Source organism: Sapajus apella, unplaced genomic scaffold (assembly GCF_009761245.1).
Source record: "Sapajus apella isolate SASKATOON/1434 unplaced genomic scaffold, GSC_monkey_1.0 scaffold3, whole genome shotgun sequence".
NCBI lineage: Eukaryota > Metazoa > Chordata > Mammalia > Primates > Cebidae > Sapajus > Sapajus apella.
The window spans coordinates 3,167,130-3,181,662 of NW_022436943.1; the positions used below are offsets into that span (position 1 = coordinate 3,167,130).

At 37.1% G+C, this 14,533-nt stretch overlaps 1 non-coding gene across 1 annotated transcript; it reads left to right on the forward strand.

The window, feature by feature from the left end:
- The first annotated feature begins 3,829 nt into the window (after positions 1–3,829).
- Positions 3,830–3,938, forward strand: LOC116536028. The gene has a single exon (XR_004262440.1). It is a non-coding gene; the product is annotated as a U6 spliceosomal RNA (small nuclear RNA).
- The last annotated feature ends 10,595 nt before the right edge of the window (positions 3,939–14,533 follow it).

Consider the following 14,533-nt stretch of genomic DNA (forward strand, 5'->3'; position numbering starts at 1 on the left):
GGCAATTCTCCTGCCTCAGCCTCCTGAGTAGCTGGGATTACAGGCACTTGCCAGCATGCCCAGCTAATTTTTTGTAGTTTTAGTAGAGACGGGGTTTCACCATGTTGACCAGGATGGTCTCGATCTCTTGACCTCGTGATCCACCCGCCTCGGCCTCCCAAAGTGCTGGGATTACAGGCTTGAGCCACCACGCCCGGCCCTATTTTTAAGTTTTTTAAATCTCTCTCTCTTACGCAGAACATACTGAGCTTCGTAACAGTTAAGATAAAAATCCGTTCTTTTGTGTTAAAAGAAAGCCATGGACTATTTAATAATATGGAAAATATGTACATTTGAAGCCAGTCGTTCTTTTTTGTTTGTTTGTTTTTGTTTTTTTTTGAGAGGGCGTTTCTCTCTTGTTACCCAGGCTGGAGTGCAATGGCGCGATCTCGGCTCACCGCAACCTCCGCCTCCTGGGTTCAGGCAATTCTCCTGCCTCAGCCTCCTGAGTAGCTGGGATTACAGGCACGTGCCACCATGCCCAGCTAATTTTTTTTTGTAGTTTTTAGTAGAGACGGGGTTTCACCGTGTTGACCAGGATGATCTCGATCTCTTGACCTTGTGATCCACCCGCCTCGGCCTCCCAAAGTGCTGGGATTACAGGCTTGAGCCACCGCGCCCGGCTGAAGCCAGTCATTCTTAATTCAGAGCTCATTTCCTTAGTGACCCATTTGGAGGAGGAGTGCCTGACATTGGCATCTGGGATCCTAACATCATTGATAGAAATGAATCAAGCAAATTTGTACCACCCAGAGGAAACCTCCAACTGTATTGGGAAGCTCTGGAAACTATCTCTGAAACTCTTAATTTCTTAAATGTTAATATTTGCCACAAAAAGTATCGTCAAATGGGTATTAGGTACAGTTCAAGAGATTTCTTGATTACTGGTTAGAAAATACAGTTTTGTAATACTTCTCATATGCAGATTGTCATAGAGTCTTTCTCTTGGGTTACAATAAGCAAATATTCTTTGGAATATAGTTTAAGAAACTGCTCTAGAGATAACAATTTAGATCATTAATTTATGTAAAAAACTTTATTTGCTAATATGTTTTAGATTTGGGGGGCTATAGAGATAAAAGATACAGGCCTTACTCTCAAGAAGCTGTTGGTTTCAGTGGGAAACAATGAAATAATTACAATATACCATGCTAAGTGCTGTGATCAAAGCAAGGATTCTTGGGACTGGCATGTTTGAAGGGAATTTTGGCAATGACCACAGTTAATGTGGGGAGGCAGAGGAGCAGAGTTTGCAAGGCAAAGAGCAGCACATCAGAAAGCACAGAGGAGTGAGAAGGAAGGGAATGGTTTTCATTTACTTCCTTTCTATATTGTATGTTGAAGTTCAAACATCTTAGAGAAGATGTTTAGTTCATTTTAGAAATTTGTAATTTTTGGATATTTTTTCCTGTTTTATAGGATGGAAACACACCAATTTATTTGCTGTAATTTGCAAGAGAAAGCAAATGGTGGAATTTTTAGTGAAAAAACAAGCAAATGTACATGCTGTTGATAGGCTGAGACAGTACAGTAGTTTTGTTTAAAATGAAAACCTGAGTGTTCTAGAGTGGAGTCACTCAAGTGAGAAATATTAATAAGATTAACGTAATTATTGGCATATAGTGAAAAAAACACAAATAGGTAGAAAAGAAAATATTTGGACTAAGCAACATAAAGAACATATAGTAGGATTCATTTTCTCTTATAATGTAGAGTGTTATTTGTAACCTGATGTTTTTGGTCTTGTAATCTTACATTAGCTAAAGGTTTTTGCATTTTATTAATTTTCGAAGGGTGGACTTTTAGTTTATGACTGTTAGTATTGCCATTATTGTTATTTATTGTTTTTAGGCTGTAGATAGCTCTTATCTGACTCCTAGCTGATATGAATTATAATATATCAGACTAGGAAAGGGAAATCTTCATTTAAATCTTTGCCTACTTCAGATAAATGACCTCAGCACATTTTCTTGGCCATCAAGGGACTATAAGTTAGCAACTTGTACTATGTCATACCCCAGTGGAACAAGAGACTTCCTTGTCATTCCTTTCTTTTATCCTTGGTGATAATTTCAAAGATGAATACTTTAGCATCCAAGATGCTTATAGACACAAGCTAGTACATGTAAATGGTTATTATGTCTACATTGACAGGCAGGATATTAAATTGATAGAGTGTATCAAACTAGCTGTTTAGTAATGACTTTATTAAAGTTCTTGAATGGAGTTATTTCTTTGTTATTTTAGAACAGCTCTCATGCTTCCTGTACATTATGGCTCATCAGGTATTGTCAATATTTTTCTTCAGGAAAATATTAATGTCTTTACTCAAGTTATGTGTGTATGAGATGCAGAAGATTATGCTATTTATCATGGTTTGACAAGGTGTTTGTATTAAAAGGCCAGTTAATACTAAATTGATGTTTAAAATAATTGCAACCATTGAATCTTATACATCAGGTGAGAGTTCATAGTTTGTTTTGGGTAGTTTGAAATAGCAAGAGTTAGTCCACTTTTTAGATAGAAATCAAGCAGAAGGCTAGATTACTTAGAAGTAGAATGTAAGATTCTTTCAGGACTTTTAAGACCTTTATTTCTAGGGAGCTCAATGTGGTTCATTTTATTCTAAGTATAATCCCCATGCATCAGATAAAAATAGAGACACATCTTTGACTTCCTTTTTCTTTCTTTCTTTTTCTTTCTTTCCTTTCTTCTTCTTTCCTCCTCCCCCTCCCCCTCCACGGCCCCCACCGCCCGCTTTTTCTTTTTTTTGTAGAGGCAGGGTCTCACTATGTTGCCTAGGCTGGTTTTGAACTCCTGAGCATAAGTAATCCTCCTGCCTCAGCCTCTCAAAGTGCTAGCAACCATGCCTGCCCAGACTTTTCTAATGAGTTATTGGGTCTTGAAATGTTCAATTTAGCAGAAAATCTTGTATTGTTCCCTGGGGCTATCTCCTGTGTCTTAATTCTTTGAATTTTCCAAGAAGCTAAGGTGTTTTCTAAGTCTAAGGAAGGCAATCTTTCTTTACAAGTCAAAGGGGGAAAATAGGCCAGTCTAATTATTCTGTTGTTTCCATGGATTCACTTGCTGTATTGTTGCCATTGTAACTGGTCCTGCAATCTGATAATGATTGACCTTTGCCACCAGGATGCATTTACTGATTCAGACCTTTCAGTTTTCATGGTGATTTATACATAGAGTTCAAAGCTATGGTGTTCTTTAGTTTCTGTAATTAGGCTCAGCCATTGTTCCCAGCACCCTGCTCTGGGAGCCAGGCATCCTAGCTTTACCCACACAAATAGAGAGGAGATTGATGCTTCCCCTACACTAAAAACATTAATTGGAGCCCACATCTCAGCTAGAGTTAGGCTAGGCCTTCATGGTAAGTAATCCTTTGAGACCCCTGTTGGTCTTTTCTCAGACAAATATTAGTTGAGATTGTTCCACCAGTCAGAGGTGTTAAAATAATGTTGCAGGAAGAGATTAGAGTTCCCCTTCCCTTTTGCTGTCAGATTTGTATCTTGAAGCTTTTTTATATGCTGTGCAGCAGCTTTGTTTAGATAGCAGAAGGTTCCATGTTCTCTTTCCACAGAGCAGTGGGAACCAACTTGCAGTAGGCCCCTCAAGTAATCCATTTCTACAATAATAAAAATCTCCAGGCTACTTTTATATCTACCTCGTTTTAAATATATTTTAAAGTTAATAAAGTTAATAAAATTGAGTTGGATTTAACACAGCTAGGCGTCATCTATGACTCATTAGTATCCATGTATAAAACAGGGCTTTGTACTTGTTTCAGCAGCATACGCTTTAAAATTGGATCAGTAGAGAGCAGATAAGCATAAGCATGGCTGCTGCCTAAGGACGGCACACAAATTCATAAAGCATTCCATATTTTGCATTGTCCCTGGTAGGTCATTTGACTATTTGTTGACCAGCTCCAAGGAAGCAGTGTGAGTCAAACCAAAACAGGAGATACCTGAGATTAAAATTGTGATTACTATAAAACTATTGATGTATGGTGATATATGTAATGAGAGCAGAGCTGAGTAACATATGGGATGTTACATGCAAATATGTTGTTAGTACATGTCTTGGAAATGGGAAATTGTCAACCTGCATTCCTTCATAAACCTGAAAAACAGTAAAAGCAGGTTTTTTTTTTTTGTATGTTAGTTTTAGAGGACCATGGAGATCCAGAATCCTAGCACAGATGTGCTGGCTCAGTTTGAGGAGGTAGAGGAGTGGTGGTTGTCCAAGCCAGGTTTTGACATCTGTTAATTTTCTGCTCTTGGTGTGATTGATGAGCTCAGTAATAGGTGACAATTACGTTATCTATTTTAATGAGATAATATACATAAATTTAGTTGTAAGTTATGAATTAGCTGAAATGCCCTGGATTACAAGCTGCAATACAACTAATAAACAAAATTAGCACTTAATAACATTTTATGAAAACTGCAACATTTGAATATTAGAACCTATGGAAAAACACACATCAAGCTTTATTTGGGACTCCAAAATAGTTTCAGCCATAAAGTTCAAGAATAAGTTATTCCATTGCTTTACTATTTCTCTGAACATTTAAGCATGTAATCTCATTACATCTTCCTAACAACCTAGTGAAGTAAGGTAGCAAAATCCTTATTTTTTAGAAGAAACCATGGAGCCTAAGAGAAGTAACTTGTCTGACACAAATACCTATTGGTTACAGAGCAAGGACTTGTTCTGAGTGCAGGACACTTCACACGATGTCCAGCTAACTATAGTTAATTTACTAAGCTGTGCTCCCTCCATTTTGAGTACTTCACTTTTTTTTTCTTTAATTAAAAGGTTAATAAACTTGTAAAGCTTAAAATTTTGAAGTGTCTGGGACAGAAATTAAAGTTCTGGTATTAGTGTTGATATTGCCTGAAATGGTTTAAGAATTTAATATGTTTGGAAATATTTTTTTATTTTAGTATTAAAATAGCAATTTTATTTATTACTTTTTTGTACATAGAATTTGACACCAAATTTTGGAGCATAAAAATAAGATATTTCAATGCAAGTAAAACTTCTGATAGTAAATTTCTCATTTATCGTGTTGTTCCTACTCTCGATAAAAAAGTAAGATGTAAGATTAAGGTAGTTTTTTTTGGTGGGGGTTATGTATTTATTGATTGATTGGTCTATATTTATTTATTTTTTTTTTTTTTTTGAGACGGAGTTTCACTCTTGTTACCCAGGCTGGAGTGCAATGGCACTATCTCGGCTCACCGCAACCTCCGCCTCCTGGGTTCAGGCAATTCTCCTGCCTCAACCTCCTAAGTAGCTGGGATTACAGGCACGTGCCACCATGCCCAGCTAATTTTTTGTATTTTTAGTAGAGACAGGGTTTCACCATGTTGACCAGGATGGTCTCGATCTCTTGACCTCGTGATCCACCCGCCTCGGCCTCCCAAAGTGCTGGGATTACAGGCTTGAGCCACCGCGCCCGGCTTTATTTATTTTTTTTAAAGACGGGTTTCACCATGTTGGTCAGGCTGGTCTTGAATTCCTGACCTCAGGTGATCTGCCCGCCTTGGCCTCCAAAGTGCTTGGATTACAGGCGTGAGCCACTGCACCGGCCTAGATTAAGGTAGTTTTAATGGAAAAAGACCAGTTTAAAAATATGTGTAAATTGCAAGTATATATATATATATATACATATATGTAAATTAATTTTCAAAATTTAACTTCTTTAGTTTGGAATTCAGAGTTATTTAAGAAGGTAGTGGTATCCAATTTATAATCTGAAACAGTATTTTCTGAAAAAAAAATCATTTACTTAATTACAATCCCTGAAATTCTATATAATATTTTTTGCATAAATAAGAAGAAAGATTGTTAAATTAGTATGTTGTATGTTTTCTCTATAGTCACATTATAATGAATTGAACTTGTTATACATATGGATCTTCTATTTCATTTTTATAATAAATTGTATTTAGTAAATAAATAATTATAGTTGACCTGTGAATAATATGGGGGTTAGGGACTCTAATCTCTGTGCAGTTGAAAATCTGAGTATAACTTTTAATTTCCCCATCTTAGCTACTAGTAACGCACCATTGACTGGAAGCCTTCCTGTTAACATAAACAGTCCATTAAAACCTATTTTATTTGTGCTGCATTATTATATACTGTGTTCTTACAACAAAGTAAGCTAGAGAAATTAAGCTGTTAGAAAGAAAATCATCAGAAAAAATACATTGACTTTTCATAAAACATAAGTGGATCCTCACAAAGGTCTTCATCTGTCTATGAATTTCAGAGGCAGAAGAAAAGCTGCATATAAGTAAACCCCAGCAGTTCGAACCCTTGCTGTTAAAGGGTGAACTGTATTACGTATTAATTTGTGTCACTAAGAAAGTAACTATCTTTAGAACTGGGAACTCAGCAATCCCTTTCTCGTACCATAAGTAAATGGCAATAAGAACTGTAAAATTGAAACAGTGTGCACCCATACAAATTGGAGATTATGTTTTGGAGATACCTACTGAGTGCAGAAGACAGAAAAACAATTCCTTTGTGAGAAGTACAAACTATGTTACATATTCTTACGTAAGCAAAATGGTTTTATCTGTCATAGTTTACACATACACACACATGCACATATACACACACATACATGTGCTCTTACACGTGCGTATGTACACACTAATAAGTTAAAAGTCCTGCTAATTCTTTATGACCAAATCCACTATTTGTAGGGAGCAGCGGATAACACATCCTGCACTTTGGATGCAGTTCTTTTGACTTTTTGACTTGTTCTGTGAAGAACTGCCTTTAATGGGTGAACCATTTTTTCAATTTTATGAGAAATAAATAGAAGCAAGTAAAAGGAGCTCTATGATCAGTAGTAGACTGTTGTACTTTGTTCAGTGGTCATATGTTTTTCTCCAGGTATACAAGTTACTTGAATGATGAGTTCTCCAGTTATACAAGTTACTTAAATAATTAATTATTATTATTATAAGAAATGGGGTCTTTCTGTGTTGCCCAGGCTAGAATACAGTATCTATTCAGTGGTACAATTACAGCTCACTGTAGCCTTGAACTTCTGGGCTAAATCAGTCTTCCTACCTCATCTTCCTGAGTACCTGGGACCATAGTCATGTGTGGTTACATCTAGCTGGATACACAATTATTTATTGGTTGATTTGTTTATCTGTTTACTTTTGATACACTGTCTCCCTCTGTTGCTAGTATTTGAGTGTAGTGGTGCAGTCTTGGCTCCCTGCAACTTCTGCTTCTTGGCCTTAAATGACGCTTTCACCTCAGCCTCCCAAGTAGCTGGGACTACAGGCATACACCACCATGCTTAGCTATTTTTCTTTTTAAGTTATGTATGTATGTATGCATGTATGTATGTGTTTTTTAGATGAGGTCTCACTATATTGCCCAGGCTGGTCTGGAACTTCTGAGCTCAAGTAATCCTTCTGCATCAGCCTCCCAAAATGCTATGATTTTACAGGTGTGAGCTACTGTACCTGGCCTGCACAATTGTTATAAAAAGAAATTAAGCCCCAATTGAGTTGCAGAAAATTGACTACCTTTTCTTTTTCTTTTTTTCTTTTTTTTTAAGGAACATTCATATTGTAGAACATACTGTCAATCATCAAGATTCTCTATTTTTTATTCTGGTTAAACTAGGATTGCTGCTTATTTCATATTATTTTCTGAAATAAGTGTTTTATTTATTCCTTTTATGGCTTTATTCAATTAGATATAGAAGTACAAGAATCTCCAAGTCAAATATCAAGGAGAAAAAAAAAAAAGAAAAACAGATTAGGGAAAGTTATTCTGTGAAATAACCATCTGATGACAGTCACTTATATCGTATCAACTTAATAAAAATCTTATATGATGTATTTGTGTCAAGGGTTTCCAAGACCACCTCCAGGTTTGGTGATTCACTAGAAGGTCTTACAGGACTCAGAAATTAATCATACTCAGGTCTTTAATTTATTACAATGAAAGGGTACAGGTAAAATTGGAAAAGGTGCATGTGATTAAGTCTGGAAATAACTAGGCACAAGTTTCCAGGAGTTCTCTCCTGTGGAGTTCCCAGGATCTGCTTAATTCTCCCAGCCTCACATTTGGCAACACATGTGCAGTGATGTCTACCAGTACCAGAATCTCATTAGAGACTCAGTACCCAAGTTTTTAAAATGGAGGTTACTCTCCCTCACATGTACCCAAATTCCAGACTCCCAGAAGGAAAGCATCTGTTCAGAGTAACCACATTGTTTTTATAAACACTTTAGATATGGTGAGCCATTCTTCTCAGGGAATGGTGGGAACCCTCTCAATTTCAACAATCTTTTGTCTGCTATACGAAATCTTTACTGCACAAAAGTTTTAGCCTCAACTTAATTTTTGGTGGTGTTTTAAAATTTCATTTTAACAGCAAATAATATAAGATAAGGTAACTTGATACTAGTTTCTGTTGTATGATCCATCCTTAGTTGCAATGCTGGTTACTTTTTTGAGTTTTGGTGACTAACAGGTATTTCTTTATAAGTTACCATAGCATTATTAGGTAATTACAATCTGTCCCCCTTACCTCATTAGCCTTTCAGTAAAATTGTTAAATAAGCGTAATAATTTCTGAGTTACAATAAAAATTGTCTTTTATTTTCATTACATGAATAATCTAGTTTTCATATTGTGCTAAATCCATGTTTAGAATTGTGAAATAATATAAAATAATCATTGTATCAATATTTTCTTGCCTGAGCATGCAATTAAATTTATTTGTTTTACATATTTTATATACTTCAATTTGAGAAATAATGCCTACATGCTATTGCTTTGGTCTTTAATGATCTCCAATTTGGGGGGTCACCATGTCTTGCTTAAATATGTCATAATAATAGGTTCAGTGAATATCTTTTATTTTCCATTTTAGTTTTTGTTCTGAAAATTCTGGGATGCATAGACAATGAGTATATTTTTTAGATCAATAACTTTATTTCTTAGAGCAGTTTTAGGTTCACAGCAAAATTGAGAGGAAGGTACAGAGATTTCTCATTATTTTCCATGCCTCCCACACATGCATGGCCCTTCCTATTATTAGTATTTTCCACCAAAGTGATACATTTGTTACAACTGATGAACCTACACTGACACATTAAAATCATTCAAAGTTCATAGTTGACATCAGGCTTCATTCTTAATACTATACATTCTGTGAATTCGGACAGATGTATAATGTTATGTATCTATTATTTTAATATGATAGAACAGTTTCACTGCCCTAAAAATTCTTAATCCTATGCCTGTTCATCTCTCCCTTTCTTCCTAGCAACTCCAACAACTGATCTTTTCTAACTTCATAGTTTTACTTTTTTCAGAAGAGTCACGTAGTGCAGTGGATATATTTTTGACTAGTTAAAAAAGTAAAGTTCTATGGTAATTGAATGTAGTCATTTAAGATATACTTTGTCCTTTTGTTTTTCTTCTGTTTTTTTTATCATAAGATCTGATGACATGTGCTTTACATATTTAGAAAACATGACTTGTGTAGACATTTGCCACACAATGGAAAGGGTTGAGGAAAGTGACACCATGCATTACCACACAGCACAAACTGGAGTATCTTGGTTTATGGGGTGGATTCAGACAGACTCTCTGTTCCTTGGAAGGGAACAAGTTCAAGAGGTTGTACTTTATAAAACTGGAATCACAAAGTCTTCCATGCCTACTTTCAGTTGGAAATAAGACCAGGCAGTAAATGCTATAGGTAAATACCCATGCTTCTCACTAATCCTCTTCCTTTGAGGGATGAGTTTGAAAACAGTCTGTATTATGGTGACATGACTCACCTATGACTAGATTCTCTGTAATGAGGGATGGCAAGGAAATCATACAATTTTGCTTTATATGAGGTTAAAAAAGAATTTTTTTCTTCTACTAGGGAGAGGGGAAAGCATTGGCACATTCTGGTAGCAAGAGGGCATTGATATAGGGTTTTCTTTCCATATATTTTTCACATTAGATAGTACTGCCTAGCAGCCTGCCACACCTCCCCAGTGTTTCTTAAGCTTCTCTGTGAATGTGAGGTGTGATTCGGAGTGGATAAACTCTTAAAGGAGTGATTTTTCCAGTGGTTCTTTCTGTGGGAGGTAAAATGGCAGGTGAATTTGGGCCTTGTTATACGTAGAGCTGAGCATATAGCTACAACTAAGTAAATGACCCAGCACCTTCCCCAGAAGAGTATTAGCCAGAGTAACACATTGATCTCCCTTTAGCTCTTCTCCACTGGCAGCTAGAAAGTTTTTGCAAGGATCCTTGTTTCTGGTCTGATTCCTATGTTTTGCTGGCTTCTGGTGATAAGTCATTTTATCCTAACCTGAACAGTTTTAACTGCAGAGCTAGGGAGGCTGTGTTGTGTTCAACAAAATAAATGCAGTAGTTCCCCCTTAAATGTAGGAGATACATTTCAAGACTCCCAGTAAATGCCTGAAACCACAAATAGTACTGAATCACATACCATTTTTTTTCTGCACATATATATCTATGATAGCATTTAATTTATAAATTAGGCACAGTAAGAAATGAGCAACAATAACTCATAATAAAATACATTGTTATGGTTCTCACCCTTTTTCCTGTGATGATGTGAAGTGATACAATGCTTGTGTAATGAGATGAAGTGAGGTGAATGAGGTAGGCATCGTAATGCAGTGTTAGGCCACTATGCACCCCCTGAATCTAACTCAAAAAAAATGTTTATGAGCTGTGAGTGACTCTGGATCTTCAGGCCTTAATGATGTTGATAGCTGGCAACAGAAGGAGACCGTGTTGATGACTGATGGGTGAACAGCATATGCAGTGTGGATGTACTGAACAAAGGGAGAATTCACATCCTGGTCTGGATGGAGGGGCTCAAGGTTTCATCACACTTCTCAGAATGGCACACTAAAACTTATGACATGTTTATTTCTTAAGTTTTCCATGTCGTATTTTTGGAATACAGTTGACTATAAGCTGTAACCACAGAAATAAAAACTGTGAATGTAAAATCTGTGTTTGAACATTGACTCATTTCTTGGTGTACAATTCTTAAAATCGTTAGAACTTGCAAACTGATGTCTTTTTGTATGCTAGTGATTGATGGCCAGATGCCCCTATGTAGATTCATGATGGCAACTGGTCATTGTCGTGAAGACATTGATTAGAGGGTTGAGGTCTCCTGTCTCACTCTGCAGACTCTGGGGTGAAGAGAAAACCTGAAGGTGTTCAGTCACCAGTGGCCAGTGGTTTACTTAATCAGTGGTGCATATGTAATAAAGTTTTCATAAAGACCCAAAGGGACTGGGCTTAGAGAACTTCCAGTTAGCTGAATACGTTGAGGTTCCTAGAGGATGGTGTATCCTGGGAGGGCATGAAATCTTAATCCCACTTCCCCCACACTTTGCACTATGCATCTCTGCATCTCTTCATCTGTAACTTTTGTAATGTCATTCATAGCAAACTGGTAAATGTGTTTCTCTGAGTACTTTGAGCCATTCCAGCAATTCTGTTTAACCCAAAGAGGGAGTCTTGGGAATCTCAATTGAACCCTAAATTGAAGCCAGTTGGTCAGAAGTTCTGGAGTTTCAAACTTAGGACTGATGTAGGGAGGCAGACTCATGGGGCTGAGCCCTTCACCTGTGGAATGATGCTGTCTGCAGATAGAGTATGAGAACTGAATCAGAGGACACCCAGCTTGTATCATCTGCAGAAATGATTGCTTGCTTGCTGGTGGGGAAAAACCCTCCCCACGTTTGATCACTGAAGCCTTCTTTGTTGATGATTGTTTCTGTGGTGTAAGAGCAGAGAAAAACATGGCAAGTATGTCTTATCCATACAGATCATGGATAAGGGAACTACTCTATACTCTTTTTTAACTGCTCTTCATATTTTGGGTCAGAAATCATGCTCTTTGACACTGGTCACTCATCACACCTGTTCTGATAACAATACCATTTTTAGTCAATCACATATTGTTTGTCTAAGATGACTTGTATACTGCAGTTCACTTGTAGATATCAAATTTTGATAAATTTATTCTTTGCATTTAATAAATACGAAGTAAGGGAAGTAAAAGTTCTTACTTCACTAATCACATACCAGTAGGTATAATTTATATTAATTCTAATAAGATCTCAGGTATGTTCCCAAAGGAATGTTTTGTAACAAAGCATCAGTCCTATAAAGAAAAATGGTCTAAAGCATGCACACAAGTGTGCATAATTTTTTTTGTGTGAAGGTAGGGTCTTGTTATGTTTCCCGAACTGGTCTCAAACTTCTGGGTTTCTCAAGTGATCCTCCTGCCTCAGTTTCCCAAGTAGTTGAGATTAAAGGCATGCATGACTGTGCCTTCTTATGTTTTTAATATTCTATATATTTATTATTGATTTACAATGCACTTTACCTTTTCCTTTAATAGATTCTGGGAGTTCTGATGAATCTGCAGTCAGGTAGGATTTTACATATTTAAAAATTTCTATTAACTAAGGAAATACAGATGGAAGAAACTAATATCGGTTGAGTGTTGTATTCTGGGCTATCCACCCTATTATATGCTATGCATTTATCTCATAAAGCCATCAAGACATCTGTGTTGTTATAACCTACTGTTTATTAAATAGGCAACTGTGGTTTAGAGAGGTTGATTAATTGGCTCATGACCCCGTAGTTAACAAAGTAGCTGACTCACAGTTAAACCATCAGCCTGCCTGGCTTCCAAATCTTTCTTTTGCTCCTCAGCATAGATGGATAAAGATCTGCACAGCAATTGGATCAAGATATATGTTAGAATCAGATTAATGAATACAGTCAAATCTAGTTATATGTTAACCCTCATTTAAGGATATTGTTAGAAATTAGGTTGGTCTAAGAGTTTGTCCTAATAAATTTGACAATTTTTTTTTTTTTTTTTTAATTGCTGTTTAGGAGACGGAGTTTTCACTCTTGTTACCCAGGCTGGAGTGCAATGGCGCGATCTCGGTTCACTGCAACCTCCGCCTCCTGGGTTCAGGCAATTCTCCTGCCTCAGCCTCCTGAGTAGCTGGGATTACAGGCATGCGCCACCATGCCCAGCTGATTTTTTGTATTTTCAGTAGAGACGGGGTTTCACTATGTTGACCAGGATGGTCTCGATCTCTTGACCTCGTGATCCACCCGCCTCGGCCTCCCAAAGTGCTGGGATTACAGGCTTGAGCCACCGCGCCCGGCCGACGATTTCAGTGGTAACCAATATCTTATTTTTACCATCAAAGGCCTTAGGGCAGTGGAAAGGTTTGGCCATAGGATTGTAAATTTTACAAAACCAAGATTAGACAAGTCTTAGAGAGAAATTATTTGACTTCCCAGGTTGATTTTTCCTTTAGGCTAGTATTTCTGCCTACTTCCACAATACTTTTTTTTTAGTCTTTTTTATTTCCTTTTTCAATGACATTTCTATAATCTTCTCTTGATGTTTTAAAGTGTTCTTCTCTGCTTTTGGTGTTTGTTTTGTTCTGTTATTTTTTTCAAATTCTGCTGGCTGTGTATCCCCAGTTCTCCTATAGACAATCAAAAGCTTTCAAAATTTTAAGGAATCATAGGACTAATTAAAATAACCTCTAATATTTCAATGTGTGTTAAACATTCTGGTCAAGTGTTTCTCTAGATCGAGAACCTGAAACTCAATTAGGATAGTTTTCTTTTTGGACATAGGAAGTGGCAGAAATGACATTTAAACTCATTTTAAAGCCCAGTATTCACCCTTCTTTTTTTATTTTATGGGCCTTTTTGTTGTTGTTGTTGTTTTTGTTGACAGAGTCTTGCTCTCTTGCCCAGGCTTGAGTGCAGTGGCGCAGTCTTGGCTCACTGCAACCTCTGCTGCCTGCGTTCTAGCGATTCTCCTGCCTCAGCCTTCCAAATAGCTGGGATTATAGCCAAACCATGGTGGCTCACACCTGTAATCTCAGCACTTTGGGAGGCTAAGGCAGGCAGATTATGGGGTCAAGAGATCCAGACCATCCTGGCCAAAATGGTGAAAATCAGTCTACTAAAAATACAAAACAAATTAGCTGGGCATTTTGGCGGGCGTCTGTAGTCCCACCCACTTGGGAGGCTGAAGCAGGAGATTGGGTGAACCCGAGAGGCAGAGGTTGCAGTGAGCCGAGATCACACCATTGCACTCTAGCCTGGTGACAGAGTGAGAGACTCTGTCTCAGATGATGATGATGATGATGATGTTACAAAGGAGTGAGTTTGGTGCACCCCAGTGGACAGAATGAGAATGAAATTAACTGGTGAACCCAATGGAAGTGGCTAAGAATAGAATGAGCAGGGGAAAGCCAAGTTTGAAGAGAAACAACACTGGATTGGATAGGAATACGGATTCTTCAGTAAGAGATCAGAATATTGGAGTATATGACAAGTTTAATAAAGATAAATTACAAAGAAGAAGAACACAAGATGTTGGGAATTTACA